Source organism: Nothoprocta perdicaria, unplaced genomic scaffold, assembly GCF_003342845.1.
Source record: "Nothoprocta perdicaria isolate Ctin4 unplaced genomic scaffold, notPer1 scaffold_424, whole genome shotgun sequence".
NCBI classification, from domain to species: domain Eukaryota; kingdom Metazoa; phylum Chordata; class Aves; order Tinamiformes; family Tinamidae; genus Nothoprocta; species Nothoprocta perdicaria.
Window position 1 is genome coordinate 296,346 of NW_020455671.1, and position 16,754 is coordinate 313,099.

Here is a 16,754-nt window from a genome sequence, read left to right on the forward strand (position 1 = left end):
ACCCCTTGTCCCAAGAGCTCCACAGCCCATCCTGTGGGTTGGATGAACCTTATTTCCCTGACAGAAATGATAATGAGGGGAAGCCCTGACACTGGCCTTGCTCTGTTTTGGCTGACGAACACTTTTGCCTCGAAGTCAATGGCTGTTCAACCCACCAATAAGAAGAGTCCCATTGGCCTAGGTGGGGACTCAGCTCTAAAAATTCTTATTTCCGTCTCAATCTTGGTTGACTTCTTGGCTAGTACCTACCTTCTCAAACCACTGTGCAGCAGGAAAGGAGACTCTGGAGAAAGGTTGAGGAGTTTGGTTGAGGATTCTTTTATCCTCAAGAACAGTTTGAAGATTAGTTTCAAAGTCATGTCCTTATCTTTGCTTCCCCTGAAATAATTGTAGCTTACTAACTGCAGATTCAAAGAACTGAGTCTTTACCCTGACACAGAAATGAGCTTGCAGTGAGCAAGACCCCTATAAACCACTGTGGGAATCTGACCCGCAGGATCCATCCCAGCTGCCTGAGGAAGGTCCATGCTCCACTCATCCGCACGCGATGCTCCCTGTTAAATCTTGGCCATACCTCATGAGCACTGAGTGACTGCCAAGTACTTGTGCTGTCCTAACCCAAGAGGGCAAGGAGGAGACATGTCCTGCAGAGAAGCTCACTGAGTCCTGCTTCCACTGAGCTGCCTTCCAGCCCTGCAAGTGCTGCTGTTACAATGAAGAGTCACCAGTAGAAAACAAACATGATTTTTTGTAGGCAGTTTTTCCAATCCCATGGCTGCATCCAGCCATTCCTCGAGGCGAACGATGTGTTGTTTTAGGGAAAAGACCAAATTAAAACTAAGACCAAGGTTTTTCAAAACTAAGAGTGTAGGGTTGGTCTCCTAAATCCATTGTGCAGAACCTAAATGAGTGGCCTGGTTCCTGGAGCTGAAGTGACCCTCAGGGAGATGGATATGTATGTGTCCAAATCTTATCCCAACAGAACTTGTACTTGTAAAACACAGTGTCTTCAGTGTCTATAAATACCTCAAGGGAGGGAGTGAGGAGGATGGGATCAGCCTCTTTTTAGTGGTGGCCAGTCACAGGACTAGAGGAAATGGCCACAAACTGAAACATCAAAAGTTCCACAGGAACTTACGGAAAATTTCTTATCAGTGAGGGTGACAGAGCAGTGGAACAGGCTGCACAGCGAGGCTGTGGAGTCTCCTTCTCTGGAGATCTTCAAAACCTGCTTGGACGCAGCCCTGTGCCACATGCTCTAGGTGATCGTGTGTGTGCAGGGGAGTTGGACTAGATGACCTCTAAAGGTCCCTCCCAACCTTAAGGATTCTATAACACTAAACCTCCTGAAAAGCTCAACACAGTCACTAGGACACTCAAATCCTTGGCTTTGGAAAACCTGTGCCTTTGGGAAAACCAGGCCAGAGCCATAAGGGTGAAACTATCCAGTGGCCCAGCTGTTGTTCAAAGGGGGAAAAGGAGCAGAGTTGGTGACCGTACCTTTTACTCCCCCATATAAACCCAGCCTTCCTCCCTCCCTGAATCAGCTCCATGCAGCAGAGCCCAATCCTGCAACTCCAAATCAGCAAAATGTCCCAGAGGGGGCTGCATGACCCTTTGGTGCACTAGCCCCATCCACCTTGAGACCTGTGGGTGGGTCAAAGACAGTGTTGGGGATGAGTGGGACCCCTGTGCAAGCTGCAATGATTTCATGTTGCAATAACACATGGAAAAACTCATTGCTGAAGCAGCCACCATATGAGGGATTTCACCAAGGTGACCAGGGCAGGGGAGGACAGAAACGGTACGTGCCCATAAAGACAAGCAGTGACTACCCAGCATCATCCACCCACAAGAACTCAGCATATGCCACATAAGGATATTGAAGAGCAGAAAGAAAAAATCTAAGCAAAAAATACCACCAGACAGCTGAGTGTGACTTTATGGATCACATTTCCATTATTATTGAGACTTAAACATAGCTACAATGCTAGAGAAGGAGATCAGAATGTGATAAATGAGGGGAAACACTCTGGAGAATCTCTTGCCAACTGTTCTTAGATAACATGCAAAACAGAAAATGAAGAAAAAGGAAATATTATTGCTACAAGTGCCTTCCTATCCTTCTGGCTGGGCTCCCAGCATGACTGAGGCAGATTTCTGCTCTGCTAACGGAGATTTATCATTCCACCAGTATCACCAGTGAATATTTAAATGACTACTTAGGTAGTTATATACAGAGATAATTATATGGGTATGCCTACATACAGAAGAGAAGCAATAGGAGAAAGAAGTGCCCGGAGCTGGATATGTGGTACAGTACCTTCCCTGGGAGTCCTCAGGATGGGACATCGGTGGAGGCTGTCTGGCCGGGTGCGAAGGAGAGCGCGGTGTGGAAAAGGGCCGGGAGGCTTCCTGGATGTGTTTACAGAGGTGGGCCTCCACCCTCTGACACCGGATAGGTCAGCGGCTCCCGCGTGAGGGCTCTTTGCATCACACCCCACATCTGGGAGCGAGTGGCACCCTGCGCCAAGAAGGGAGGCCACGTGTGCACAGCACCTTTCCCTGCACCGCGCTTGCTGGACAAGAGGGCCTTTGGATCTGGGTCTCCACCAGAGAGCTGCTCATGTGTCCAGGCGGAACCAAGCCCATCGCAGCCTGCCCAGGCCATGCTGATGCAAAGGATGACACAAGGAGACCTTCAGGGCTGGAGGTCCAAGCCGTGGAGCACACAATGGGGTGCTGAGCGTATCTTCTTCACCACGCTGGGCATGGGCACCTACCAGCCTCTCTGCCACGACAGGCATCCAGCTCTCCAAATCCCACGCCAGCACCTTGGGAGAGGCCCCTTCTTGCTCAGGCCTGAGGCTTTATGATGGTCCCATCAAACCACATGGCTGAAGGGGAAGCCTTCCCAGTGTCCCCAGACCTATCCATGGCAGCCCCTTGCCTTGCTGCCTGCCCTCTCCCACCAAGGGATGGATGGAGACGGTTTCCAACACCCAGCCACATTCACCCATGCAGAGCTGGGTGGAAATGAGCCCACAGGGCTGGGCTGCAGTGCGTCTGCAATCCTCGCAGTCCTCCAAGTTGTGCTCAAACACAACTGCACACACAGCTTTGCAGCAGGTTGCTCTGGAGAGCGAGCAGCAATAAAAAGCTGGAGAGTAGAAAGGGCAATATCAAACCCAGCTGTGAAAACAAAGATTACAACGCTCTGAGCCTACAGCCGCCCTTGGCCAACGCGTGGGAACACCTTGCCAACATTAATCCCTCTCTCCATGTCCATCCAACGGACATTTTTCTGTGAATGAGCACGTTGAGGCGGAAGCGGAAGGGGAGAGATGCCGGAGGAGGAAGGTGGACAGCCCTTCCTTGCCTTTTATGCTGGGCATGTTCTGCAATGCAGAGAGGAGCAGAGCCAAAGATGCTCCAGTGCTTGGGCAGCATCCACAGCCGGGTCCGTGGGGGCAAGTTTTATGAGCAGAGCTAGAGCAGCGAGCAGCATGGAAAGAGCGGAGCAAAAACAGCGTGAAAGAAAAGGCTCTGGTCCTCCTTCAGTTTGTTGTGAACATCCCCTAGCCGGGGTCTCAGCCAGACCTACAGCAGCTACTGGGGCGAATCTGAGTTTGCTGCTGGTTGATCATCCTCTTCCTTGGGGCTGTAGCCGTCTTCACCAGCTGAATACCCAGGCCACTCCCTGAAGACTGATGGGTGCTTTGATGTCCCAGGAAAAGACCTGGAAAGTTTCTGTAGAGAATGTCTGTAATCAGTGGTATGATCACAGGCAGAAGCTGAGGAAAGCAGATGAAGCTGTGGGAGGCTCTCTGTAAACACACACTCTTTCCATCTCTGCTTCTTTCCTTCCCTCATTTCCTTTCCAAGGCATCCTCCCTTTAGCTTCCAGAAAAAAGCTGGAATAAGAAACCACAGCACAATCCGTGTCTCGGGGGAAGACCAAGAAGTAGGAATGGAAATCTCCGCCCTTCACTTGAGGGATGTGAACCAAAAACCCACCCTGTGGTGTGTGACTTTCTCATAAGATGGGACAATCTGCACACAGATGAGCAAGGTAGAGCCATGTGGCCTGCACGTGGTGCTGTGAGGAGCTGGAGCCAGTGGGACAGTCAATGGGCAGTACTCAATGCATCGAGCAGTAATGAATACAGAGCCTGGGAGCTTTCTCCTTCAACCTGTGCCCTGCACTGGGAGCACAGGGGTGTGTTCAGTGATCCCAGGCATGCAGTAATTCCTCCAAAGCCATCCAGAGGAGTCCAGCACATCTGAGTTGAAGCTGACCAGGACAACCTCATTTTCACCTCTGCCAAAGGCAGCAGTGGAAGCGAAATAGAAGGGATTGCCCTCTCTGAAGCAGCAAGTGTCCTTGAGTAGAACTTGTGCTCCAAGAGAAGACATAATCTGCTGGACATACCATGGACATTCGGCCTCTCCGGATGCTGATTTCTCCTGATCTGTTAATGAGGTCCTGACATATCTCCTAAAAAGATCCCACAAATCTCCTCCAGCCAGCCCACTTGCAAGGAAACCAGAGCATCACACAGGAGAGATGTCAGGGACGTGGCCTGAGATCACAGGCAGATGTGGCACCCTTCTCACCAGCTCTTCAAGCTGGAGCTTTGCTGTGGCTGGTGCTGTGCTGAAAACCTCAAACACTCTTGTGAATTGAAACTTTTAGAGGACCCAAAATTGAGTAAACCCCATGCTCAAGCAGTAGTGAGGGACACCTTGCCTCAGATATCCCTTCTCTTAGATCTTCCACTTACCCTCCCCTCTGCACATCTCATCCTCACCCTGCCAAGTTCTCCCTCTCCCAGGACACAGGTGGCAGAATATGTTCTCTTCTGTGGTGGCCACTGATAGAACCACAAGAAAGGGCCACAAACGGAAGCACCAAAAGTTCCACAGGAACTTAAGGAAAAATTTTTTGACAGTGAGGGTGACAGAGCCCTGGAACAAGCTGCCATAGGAGGCTGTGGAGTCTCCTTCTCTGGAGATCTTCCAAACCCACTTGGACGCAGCCCTGTGCCACGTGCTCTAGGTGACCCTGCATGTGCAGGGGGGTTGGACTAGATGACCTCTAAAGGTCCATTCCATCCTTAAGGATTCTATGATTCTATGACACCTAGTCCCCCATCTCACCACACTCAGGACTGCAGCCCCAGCCACCCACATGGCCCTTTCTATGCTGCTTTCCATTCAAACATCCTCACTCCATCCGTGTCCTGAAAATTCAGCTGACCAAGTGGTTTTTCTCCTTTGGCTCCCGCTCTTCTTTTCTGCCCTTGCTTTAACTGTCCATTTGTAATAGCCAAGAATTTCCAAAACGTGATGGAAAATTAAAGAGCCGGTGCAGGAGCAAAACCATCCCTGCCTTGGAGAATGCCGCTTCCCTTTCCTGCCAGCCATCCTCTTTCAGACATGGAGAGCAAAAACCTTTGAGCCTTTCCAGCCACTCCATCACCCTGCTGGACTAATAACGTGGGCAGTTCAACTACACCTAGTTCCAGCTATTGAAATGACGGCAACAGTCTCCATCCCACAGGAACTGACCCCTCTACTGTCGCCGAGGCTGGTGGAAGTGCTGATGACATACGAACATTAGAGCCTGTTATTACTTTCCAGTGGTGTTTGCTGAAAGTGGGATCTGATGCAGAGCCAGGGGTGGAGGACCACAAGTGAGGGGCCTGGAGATGTGGGAGCTCTCAAGCCAGGGGAGAAGACAAGGGTGAATGATGGAGTGTGAATTATGGCTTTGTCCTGTGGGGCAATCCCTATTGGGCTTAGAGAACTATTGTCTGGAGAAGCTCCATTCAAAAATGCAGGATGTGGTTCATGGGCTTTAAAGGACCAAGAAATGAGGCCATCACAGTGCAGAGCACTGTGCAGAGCAAACGGTTTCCTGAGTCTGCAGAGTCTGCACGGTGGAAAAGTCCATGCGCGTGGCCGGGCCACCACCTGGCTAATCACAGGTCCTACAGGCTCCAGTCTTCTCCCTGGATTTATGAACAGCTGTCACATAGGAAATTTCATATCTAAGGTTCAGGAATGACCAGTTTCCTCGTTTTCATGCCTATGCTGTGCAACGGCCTCATTAATGCTCGGGCAGAGGTGTGGGAACAGGGGAACATGAGACGCCTCTGCTCTGCTGTGGAAGGGCTGAATGGGATGTGCATCCTTGGGCAGGTCTGTTTTCAAAAAGCAATTATTGGCAGGGAAGACGGCAAATCCTGCATTCCTCAACGAAGGAATCTGGCTGATGTCACCTCCTGACAGGAGCATTCCTGCAGCGTGCTCCTCCCTTCGGACAACCCCTTCCTTTGCTACAAATATTTGTTTTGGCTTCTTTCTTGGAAGCTTCCCATTACAAGGAATAACAGCAGGGTGGATTCTCCTACCGTAGGGACAGTTTCTGCCCCAGCACATTAGCACAGGCCACAAGTTAATAGAGGTTAACACATGCCAGCCAAGTTTTACTGTCAGTAGCAGCAGTGTTTTCGTTCAAAAATCTGTGTGCTGCAATACAGGGTCTAGGAGACTCAAACCTCTTCAAATAGAAGGTAAATCTCCTCCGTAGAGGAGGAGATCCTCCATAAATTGATCTAACCCAAATTTGCTTGAGTACTTTCTGTGTATATAAAGATTGCAGGCATGCAAATGTGCCTCCTGCAGTCTCATTTTCTTTCTAGCAGGACACAATCTTTGCAGATTGGATGGTCTGGAATAAACTGTCCTTTTGCCTGGAAGGAGGGCAATGCCCCACTGATGTTTCTGCAGGAAAAGGGTTGCAGAGGTATGTGACTGGCTGGTGGGGAGATCTGGAGGCAGGACCATGCCCAGTAGGATGCCTTCTCCTCAAAGGGAAAAGTGCAAAGCGTGGTTTGATAGCTATGAAGGGAAAGAGCATCTGTCCCACACCTGGACGGTGCTCCTGTCCCCTCCCCAGCACAGCGTTCTGCAAAGCATAACCATAGAGGGACAGGGAATGAGCCACCTCCAAGGTCATTTTTAGGACAGTTGGGTGGGATTCCATCACCCAAACTTGGGTGCTCACCACTGGGGAGATAAGCTGAACATCTGCCTGGCCTCCAAGTGCTGCTCTGGGACACAGTTCTCCTGTCTCCATGAGACATCTGCATGTGGGCAACCAGATAGAGCTGCAGGATCAGACTCATCTGAAAATCATTTCCCCAGACATCAGTTTCTCTACAGTGACTGCAAAGGGAGCCCTGGAGGCCTGCTGAGACGGAGACCTTGATGTTGCACTAAAAACAAGTCAGGATGAATCACACCCTTGGAATATTTCCTTGTGGAATAACATTTTACTACATGGTTTCAGGAGGCAGAGGTCCAAAAGCATGCCCAGTGCGAGATGTTGCCACCCTTGGGATTTACACAGTTATGAACTGAAGCATCTTGCTTTTTGCCTTGCTTTCATTCTTATCCCAAATGCTCCATTCAGATTTTTTTAACTATCACTGATCATCATTCCGAGATTCCAAGTTGGGAAGAGCTAATTCAGGTCTGCTATTTACAATGTCAGATAGAAATACATTTTATATATATATATAAACAAAAATATTATTTTATATTTATAAATATAATTATAAATTATATATATATATTATATATATTATATATTATATATTATATATATAATTATATAAATATATATAAATATATATATATATATATATCACTGTGACATTCTTATTTAACTATTTCCTGCTGCCTTACGTTTTAAATTACCCTTAAAGTTAGCTTTAAAAATGCCTGTTCCACATAGAGGTGCTGCTTGCACCTCGCTGTGCACCCTGTTTTCCGTAGCACCCACGACACTGGCTCAGGATCAACAGACACAACCAGAGCAGGCAGAACTGGTCACACAACAGGCTTCTCACAGCAGATAGGATAAATTGCCTCCTTATGGCACATAAGGACCTTGAAAAAGTATTCTCCGTGTTCACACCGAAGGATGCAAGGCCAGTTTGGCTCTCTTGCAGGATAATCCTGCCCTTCATCAGCTGCTGCTCCTCAGAGACCCTGGCTCTTGGGACACCAGAATTCCCGTCTAGGCAAGATCTCACACCACATCCAACAGTCATCCTGGGCTAAGATCCCCTTCAAGGTACAGTTTGCAAGCTCAGTCACTCCCCCCAAGCCCTCTGCAATGGAACTGGAAACTGTTAGAAGGGCAGGAGGATGTTTTGTAAGATGTTTGTGATGCTAGATTACTCCAAATCCCACGGATGTTAAGGAGATTTAAGTTGCTGATTTTAGGAAGACCTTTGTTATGTTGCTGAGACCCTAGCAAGGTCATAGGCAGAAGACGGATGAAAATGGAATTGAGCTGAGTTTTTGCCTCAGCTGAGGTAACATACATACATAGACATAGAGTGTACATACATAGAATGTATGGTACTGCCCTTGTATTCGAGATAAGATGATTTGGGTTCTATAAAAGCATATTTAAGAAATCACTTTTGGAGGTTCCCTAAGCCAATGCCTTTCACATCTGTGGATCATTTTGCTCTGCCAGGCCAAGAAGGCTCTGAGCATGGAAGAAAGCCACAGGCATCAAGGCCTGGCTTGGTAAGAATGATTCACTGCTGTGACTAAGAAGGGAAATTGACCCCATCTCCTGGCCCCTGCTGCAGCGAAATTGTGTTTTTTTGCGGTGAAATTAATGCAACCAGCAGCAAATAACAAGTACTTCACCCTGTCCTAATTGCAGCCAAAGCTGAAGCATGATGAAACCCAAGATGCGACAGAACTACAGACTGGCTTCCTTGGGGCTGACCATGGCCCTTGTTGGCCATTAAGAGATGAGGAACTTAAGGGAACCTCTTTGACCAGAGCAGGCACCAGGAATTTAGCAGAGCCTCCCAAGTCGCCACTGTGCAGCCTAAAAACAACTTTTCACAATTAGCACCCGCCTTTCATCAATGCTCCGTTGTTTTCAAAAGCTGCCGATAAAAGGGTTCAGTGAACATTTCAAGCTGTAGATAAACTACTGCCGGCCAACAAAAACACCATAAAACGCTCTGCATAAATCACACATCAGAGTTCATCCCCGCTACGACGGCTGTTAAAATTCTCTGGAAGAGGGAATGGCTACAAGGGAGCAGTGTCTGCCAGGAGTTTCTGCGGCCAGGAGGTCTGGGAGAAGGAGCAAAATGCAGTTCAAAAGCCTGCAGTAACTCAGCTGCCTGGAGGAGAGTTTTCTCACCTTCCTCCCACCTTGAGATCTCCACATTAGCTCTGCACACAGAGTATTGAATTTGCTCCACACCCACACACGTCCTGGCAAGTTTGTGAAACTGCTCATGTATTTGGTGTCCTAGACATGAAATCTCTTACAGAAAACCCTCTGCTTTCTCTTGCTGCTCCTGTCTGCTCTGGCCCTGAGGATCAGGGGGACCTTAGCCCTTCTTCGTCCATGTGCTCCCATTTTCCAGTGGCAGCTCGACTATCCATGCAATAAAGACATAAACAAGCTTATATTGCAAGCTAACCTTAAAAACCTTAAAACCTTAAAAGTAATCCCCACCATGGACCCACTGACCACAGACCATGCGCTGATAGAAAGGACCAAAACAGGAGATCAAAACCTTCCCCAGGATGTCCTGGGATCGCAGTGACAAATCCCGTTCCGACTGTCAATCGCTCAGCTCACATCGTGAACTCACCAGGCAGCCCCGTCCTCCCTCGCTGGCCACCGAATCCTTATCCAATGTCCAATCCTACAGCAAGGCAAAGGAGTGAGAAGAGGACTGTCTAGGGAAGCTCTGGATTCATCTCTGTGCCATGATCCAGGGCGAGTTTCAGCCTCCTCAAACCTGAGCTTTAGCTCCTATCGGACACGACACCAAGCAGCAGGGAAGAGCTCCGAGCCCTGTGTGCCCTGGGGGTGATGCCCATCTCACGGGCAGCGCTGAGGGAAGAGGGGGCATCAGCCCTCTCCATCTCCAGAAACAACGTCGTGATGCCGCCGCTCTCTCCCTGGCAGCTGCTGCACGATACTGGGATGATGCTCTTAAATAAAGACCTTCCCGCCCGACCCTGGCACACAAGGAGGGTCGAGCCTTGCGCACCTCGTGCGCTTGAGAAGAGCTTTGTGCGAGCGCAGGGCCCGACGCGGCCACATCCTGCTGGAGCCAACCTGACGAAACGCCTTGTTTTTCCCTCAACAAAGCCGCATTGAGGCAGAGCCTCGCACAGCCGGCCCCGCGCCGGCGGGTGCCCTTGGAGAAGTCGCTACATGAGGGCAGAGCCCCCGGATCGCTCCGTGCCCTTGGCTCGCTGCTACTGCAGCAGCTGCTGCATCTCAGGATTTGGGCAACGGGGCCGCACAGGGGGATTTGTGGACACAGGCCTCACGCTCATGTGTCCCCAGGCCAGGGGACTGGCCTCCATCATGATGACAGTGGTGGGGAGACACTGTGGGAATGACAGAGCTTTTGACTTAAAACATCTGAGGTGTCTTTGTGGAGGCAGCGTGCGATTTACTGTCCCAAATAGAGGCACTGCAGTATGTTGTTGACCATAGCAGGTCATGCCTGAGCTCCAGCTGCCCCTGCAGAAGGTGATTGTCTCCCATGCAGACATCTTGGAGGGCTGGAGCATCTTGGACGGCCCTGGACCCCTACTTGTGGGCAACTGGATCCACCTTTGGGTGTCCCACCCCAGTTATGGTCAGTAAAGCAGCCCATGGAGCCCTGGGTCCTCACAGAATAACAGAATGGTTGAGGTTGGATTGTCTATTCCAAACCCCCTGCTCCAGGAGGGACACCTACAGCATGTGGCACAGGGTGGCATCCAGGCAGGTTTGGATGACCTCCAGAGAAGGAGACTCCACAGCCTCTCTGGACAGCCTGTTCCAGGGCTCTGTCACCCTCACAGGAAAGAAGTTCTTCCTCATATGGAAATGGCACTTCCTGTGTTTCAGTTTGTACCCATTACCTCTTGTCCTGTCACCATCCACCACTGAGAAAAGTTTGGTTCCATCATCTTTATATTCCCCCTTCAGGTATTTATACATATTGATAAGATTCCCTCTCAATCTTCTCCAGGCTAAACAGGCCCAGCTCGCTTCATCTTTCCTCATAAGACAGATGCTCCAGTTCCTTAATCATCTTTGTCACTCTAGGCTGGACTCTCTCCTGAAGTGTCACGTCCCTCTTATGCTGCGGAGCCCAGAACTGCACCCAGTCCTCACCAGGATTCACCAGGCTGGGTCACCCAACAGTGTGACCCAGACCCAGATGTCTCCCAGCACGTTGCAAGGAGGGCTGGCTATCAAACCTGAGGCTGTGCATGGGAGGCCAATGACCTGCTTTCTCCATGTGGGCAACCTCAGGGGCACCAGACGTCGGGGTTGAGCTGAGCTAAGCTGTGCTCCCAGCTGCAGATCCCTGCTGTTGGACCCAAGATCAGCCCCTGAGATTCAACCCCTAGAGATTCAACCTCTAGAGAAACCCTAAGGAACAGGGAAGGCCTTGCAGGCCCACAGTGTCATCTCTCCCTTTCTTTCCTCTCTCCCTTCCCTTTGGAGATGTTGTGGCCATGCGAGCAAAGGCAAAGGCTGCAGAAAGCCCTGCGGATGCGGCAGCGCTCGTGGGGTCACCAGACACATGCCGGCTTGCGGAGGAGAACGCCGGCCCTCAGAGCAGGCCCCTGGTGGCTGCTCCGCCCAGCGGCCGCTCGGGAGAGCCGGGGGAGCCCGCGGCCCTGAACGGAAACGAGGACGTTTAACTTTGCAGTCAACTCTGGTAACTATTTCTGCCGGTGAGCACGGAGGAAAGGGCTAGGCCGCGCAGCGCCATTGTCCTGGGCGGGAAAGAGAAAACAGGGATGATAAAAGTGAAAAACAATCCTGAAGGAATTTGACTCCCATTTGCTTTTGAAGCTGGGTTTGTAAAGGAGTGAGTTGTGGCTGTTCCAGTACAGCCTTTTCCCAAGGCTTCCTAATCATGTCTGAAAGTGACGGGGAATCACAGAATAACAGAAAGTTTGAGGTTGGAAGAGACCTCTGGAGACCATCTAGTCCAAACCCCTGCTGCAGCAGAGACACCCAGAGCACAGGGCACAGCATCACATCCAGGCAGGTTTGGAAGACCTGCGGAGAAGGGGACTCCACAACCTCCCTGGGCAGCCTGTTCCATTGCTCTGTCACCCTCACAGCAAAGAAGCTCTTCCTCACATGGAGATGGAACTTGCTGTGTCGCAACTTACACCCATTACCCCTTGTCCTGTCACTGGCCACCACTGAGAAGAGTTTGGCCCCCTCCTCCCTACATTCTCCCCTCAGGTACATATTGTTCAGATCCTCTCTCAACCTTCTCTTCTCCAGGCAAAACAGGCCCCGCTCGCTCAGTCTTTCCTCATACAAGAGATGCTCCAGTCCCTTAATCATCTTTGTCGCTCAGAGGTCAAGCTGAGTTTGAGGTTGGCTTGACCCTACATCAACACAAAGGGAGAGACCGCCCAAGGCTTCGGACACTCTCCTGCCCTTCAAGTCTTCCATTCTGCTACCTCATCCCAGCCCTCCAGGAAGAGGCTGCCGGGAAGGAAACGGGAGCTCTCTGGAGCCGGGGCCGCCACTCTGGCCTCGTGGCAGGACCAGGGTGGATGAGCTGCTATTTCCGGGCCTTGTTCCCTGCTCTGGCTGTTTATTTTTCTCAGGAGAACGCGCTGAGCTCCTGGGCGGCAGCACCAGCTCGTGCCCTTCCTGCTCCTGACCTTGCATTCAAAAGATGCTTTTGCCCAAAGCAGATGCTTGCAAATCTCCAGGCAAAGCGGATGTTAAAAGCCACGGTCAAAAATAAGAAGGTCCCTCAGCCTTCCCCACATTCAAGCGAGCCTTTTCCCAGTGAAATAGGGATGCTGTGGGGAACTGACCCCAAAATCAAAGCTGTGCTACACCGTGGAGCAATTCCTCCTGCTCCAGCCCTCATCCTGCCACCCCCTGAGCCTCTCCTGGTGCTGTGAGCTCCTGTGCTGGTCCCCTTGCCAGGGGAGGCCATCTGGTGAGCAATGCCCCTCCGGGATAACTGCTGGCACCAGCGCTGTCTGCTGTCATTGTTCATGACCTGCACGATGGGATAGAGAGGCAGCCCCTGCTGAGGGAGAGTGGATATGATCTGCTATTCAGAGGAACCTCAAGAGGACAGAGCACAGAAGGAACCTCACACAGTTCAATGGAGATAAGGGCAGAGTCCTGCACGTGATGTAGAGTAACCCCGTGCCCAGGACTCCCTGGGAGCAAGTGGATAGAAAGCAACTCTGCAGGAAAGAATTGGGAGTCGTGGTGGGCAAGTTGAGCAGGGAGAGGTGGTCTAGATGATCTCCAGAAGACCCTGCCAACCTCAGCCATCCTGTGATACGGAGGGCTCCAAAGTGGCTGGAAATGCAAGGGGAGGCTCAACTGGGTCTGGCCAGCGTAGAGAAGGGAAGGGGAAGATCTTACCGGTATCTGCAGCTTCCAGGGGATGTTAGAGAGAAGGTCAAGCTAGACTCTTCTCAAGGACGTGCAGTGAATGCACAATTTGCAGTCAGGGAAATTCCAAGTGGATATAAAAAGAAATTCTACTCTATGAAGGTGATGAGGCACTGGCACAGGGCCCCAAGGAGCTGTTGGCATCTCCATCACTGGATGACTTGCTTTGGACATGGTCCTGAGCAACCTCATCTAATGTCAAAGTTGTCCTGCTCTGACACATGTGAAGGTCCTTTGGACTTAATCATCCTGAGTTTCCACAATTAACCCTCAAGATCCCCATCCATCCTACCTATCTACTGTCCCTCACAACTTCTTGTCACCTGTCCTGGTGGCTGGGGCAATTTGCCAACCTCCCCAGGGGGCCCCTCTGGCTCCTGAAGCAGAGAACAGAGACCTCAGAAGAGAAGCTGAAGCTCTGAGGATCCCTCCCGAGACCTTTCTGAGGGTCTTTTGCTGCCCACAAAAAGGCACCTCGTGCATTAGGGACATCCCAGGACACCAGAGACAGGAATTGGACTTGGCAAGCAGTCCTGAGGTCCATCCTCCCGAGGAGGAGCTGACAGGACACCCCACAATGCCAAAAACAACATCATCCCCCTCTGCATTTCTTTTCTCTTTTTCTCTTATTTTCCTGGAGCTGGGAGCAGAAACAACAGTGGTTTCTGTGGCTGGTCACCAAGATCTCCAAGCAACAGACAAGGTCAAAGGGAGCTGAGCGCCATTAAAGATGAACCTTGTGCTGCTTGTGTGGAAAAAAACCTCCAAACAAGCAATAAATTAAAGACAAAGAAATCAGAGCCTGCTGCAAAGCTGGACTCTGTAAAAATACATCCCTCCAGTGAAGCCGCGAGGAGCAGAGACCTTCAGCACATGCTGACAGTCCACCTCCGCAACACATGACAGATGGAGAAGGGGGTTCCTTATTACACACACCAAAAAGCATCTCCTGGTGTTTTGCTCCTGGAAGACATCCCAGAATTTCCTCAGCAGTAGCTCGCACAGCTTGCAGGAGCGAAAGGCACCAACTCCCCTCCTCGGCTGTCACTTTCCCTCATTCCCATCCCCAGCCGGGTTAAATGGCTTTAACCAGCTCCATTTGCGAAGGAGGGTTTTGGAGGAGGGCAGGTTGCCCTCCTGTGGCATTTCCAGGTAGTTTGGGCTAGAGGAGGAAGCGCCTCTCTCCCATTAAGCAGGGCTTAAATGCACTTATTAAGCCAAGCTCTTGCACTTGGAGGAGCCATTGGGGAAGGTCTCCTGCCTGGGCCACTAAGATCAGAGTTGGGAAACCAAGAAAAGCCCAGGAGCTTTTCCCAAATGGCCCTCTATGAGAGGTCCTGCAGCACCAGGAAAGGGCACTTTGGATTGGGAGGAGACAGAGCCCCAAGCTTGGCTAGTAAACACCTCCTTATCATGCACTGCTCGTGACATACGGGTGACAAAGTACCGTGTGGCTGCAAATGAAAGGAAGGGAATAATCCTGCAGCCCCTCGGCCCTGCAGAGCTGAGGAGGCAACATCTGTGGCTGCTTTGGTGCTAAGTTTTGGATGAGGAGGAAACCAAACTCCACAGAAAGCCGAGCGCATCTCTAAACTAGGCCCATCTAAAGACCCACAGATGTTAATAAGGAATAAAGGTTCGATAGAAAGAGATCCATCACTAGAGAAGACCACTATGTCTGGTAGTTGATAGGAGAGTTTTCCCCCAAAACGGACCTAGCAGACAAGGCCACCAGGAGCAGGTTCAACTGCTGGCCCGTGTCCAGCCGCTTCCCCACTTGGTGCCTCAGTTTCCCCAGCTGCACAGGAGAGCTGCACAGCCTCTCTGAGGAAAAACGAGAAGTGCAGCTTCATCCTTGGACGTTATTTCAAATTATAGAGAACATAAAAGTTAATGGACCTTTTGCCACAGGTTGAGGGCCAGATTCTGATATCTGGACACTCTTGATCTTTGGAGGTCATCCCCTGATGCACAAGTGTATGGAGCTTAGGTTGATGCTCCAGAAGGAAGCACTTTGCAGGTCAAAAAGACTCACTGTGGTTTTGGCCATTCCAGTGAGGATCATTCCACAATCACTCTGGTCTGGAAAGAGTTTTTCCACCATCCAGGCTGCAGAACACTTCCAAATCCCTCTTTGCTTTAAAAATACACATTGCTCTACAAAGGCAAGAGAACAGAGGGCTCCAGGCTCAGATTTAGAGAGCACATCTCCAGTGATCGAGGAAAGGATTAGGATTAGGGTTGATCCTCAGGGAGAGTGAACGGGAGCCTAAAACCTGGCTAAAAGGACCTGCACTTTGGGAGCAGTTGCCCCGCACAGTGTGGAGCGATTTCCCTGGGCACAAAACGTGCGTAAAACACCCCCAAACAGGGATATCGTGTCCCTTTGCACAAGGTGCAACACAAAAGCAAGCTTGTGGCAAATCCATCCCCAGCCATCACGGTGGAGAAGGTGGAAAATAGTTCCAGCTTTTCCTCCCTTCCCTGCCTGTGATCCCAACTCCTCCGTCTCCTTTTCCCTGAAATCTAAGCATTTAAGGTTAAAAGCAAGAGAAAGAACAGAAGGAAACCCACCTAAGGGAATGGGCATTTCTCCTCTATCCCCCTGCTTCATTCTCAGTGAAGCAAGGAGCAAATTTTTCCTTTTGAGGAACCCTGTGCTGCTCCATGAGTCCTGGAAGCATGCAAAAAGCATGCATAAAAAACCCTCCCAATACAATGATTATCTGCTATTATATCCTTATATAATATGCAATATACAATTATACTTTATTTAAGGGTATCCTTCTGCAGACGCCCAGCTTGAAACCCACCTCCGATGCTTTTGCAAGCCTGGAACAAAGTCTCTCTTGGACTCGTGTTAGCGTCAACAAATTTTAAGCAACTGCCCACATTGGAGCTCAAGTGCAGCAGCTTAAGCACGTACTTAATTTAAGATATTAAATAAGCATGAAAAAAGTGAGATATAAAAAGAGCAAGATGTTTTTCCCAGCTCCCCAAATGGTCTGTGTTGCAGGGATCGATGGCAGAGTGACCTGGGCTTGCAGGGACGCCAAACCCAGCACCGTTTCACCCCGGATCGGTATTTTATCCCAGATGGAGATCCGGGAATGCATCATCACGGGTTATCAGCGGAGCGGCCAGGGCCATCCCTACCTTTCGCAGTCGGGAAATGTGGTGTCCGCCCGGAGGGTCGTCACCGCATAACCGAGGGCTTCGCCAAGCAGCACGGCCGCCC

The 16,754-nt window shown here is 50.5% G+C and overlaps 1 protein-coding gene across 3 annotated transcripts in view; it reads right to left on the reverse strand.

Annotated features, from left to right (window-relative positions):
* LOC112953167 (gap junction gamma-1 protein-like) overlaps positions 1-16,754 on the reverse strand; it is a 33,097-nt gene extending 16,343 nt beyond the window's left edge. Inside the window, exon 1 of one of the 3 annotated variants that reach the window (XM_026046173.1) lies at positions 16,673-16,754. The gene's annotated coding sequence lies outside the window, so the exon portion shown is untranslated. Of the gene's footprint in view, positions 1-2,323; positions 2,369-9,707; positions 10,178-16,672 lie in introns of those variants that run through there. The other 2 variants (XM_026046172.1, XM_026046175.1) reach the window with 2 other exon arrangements.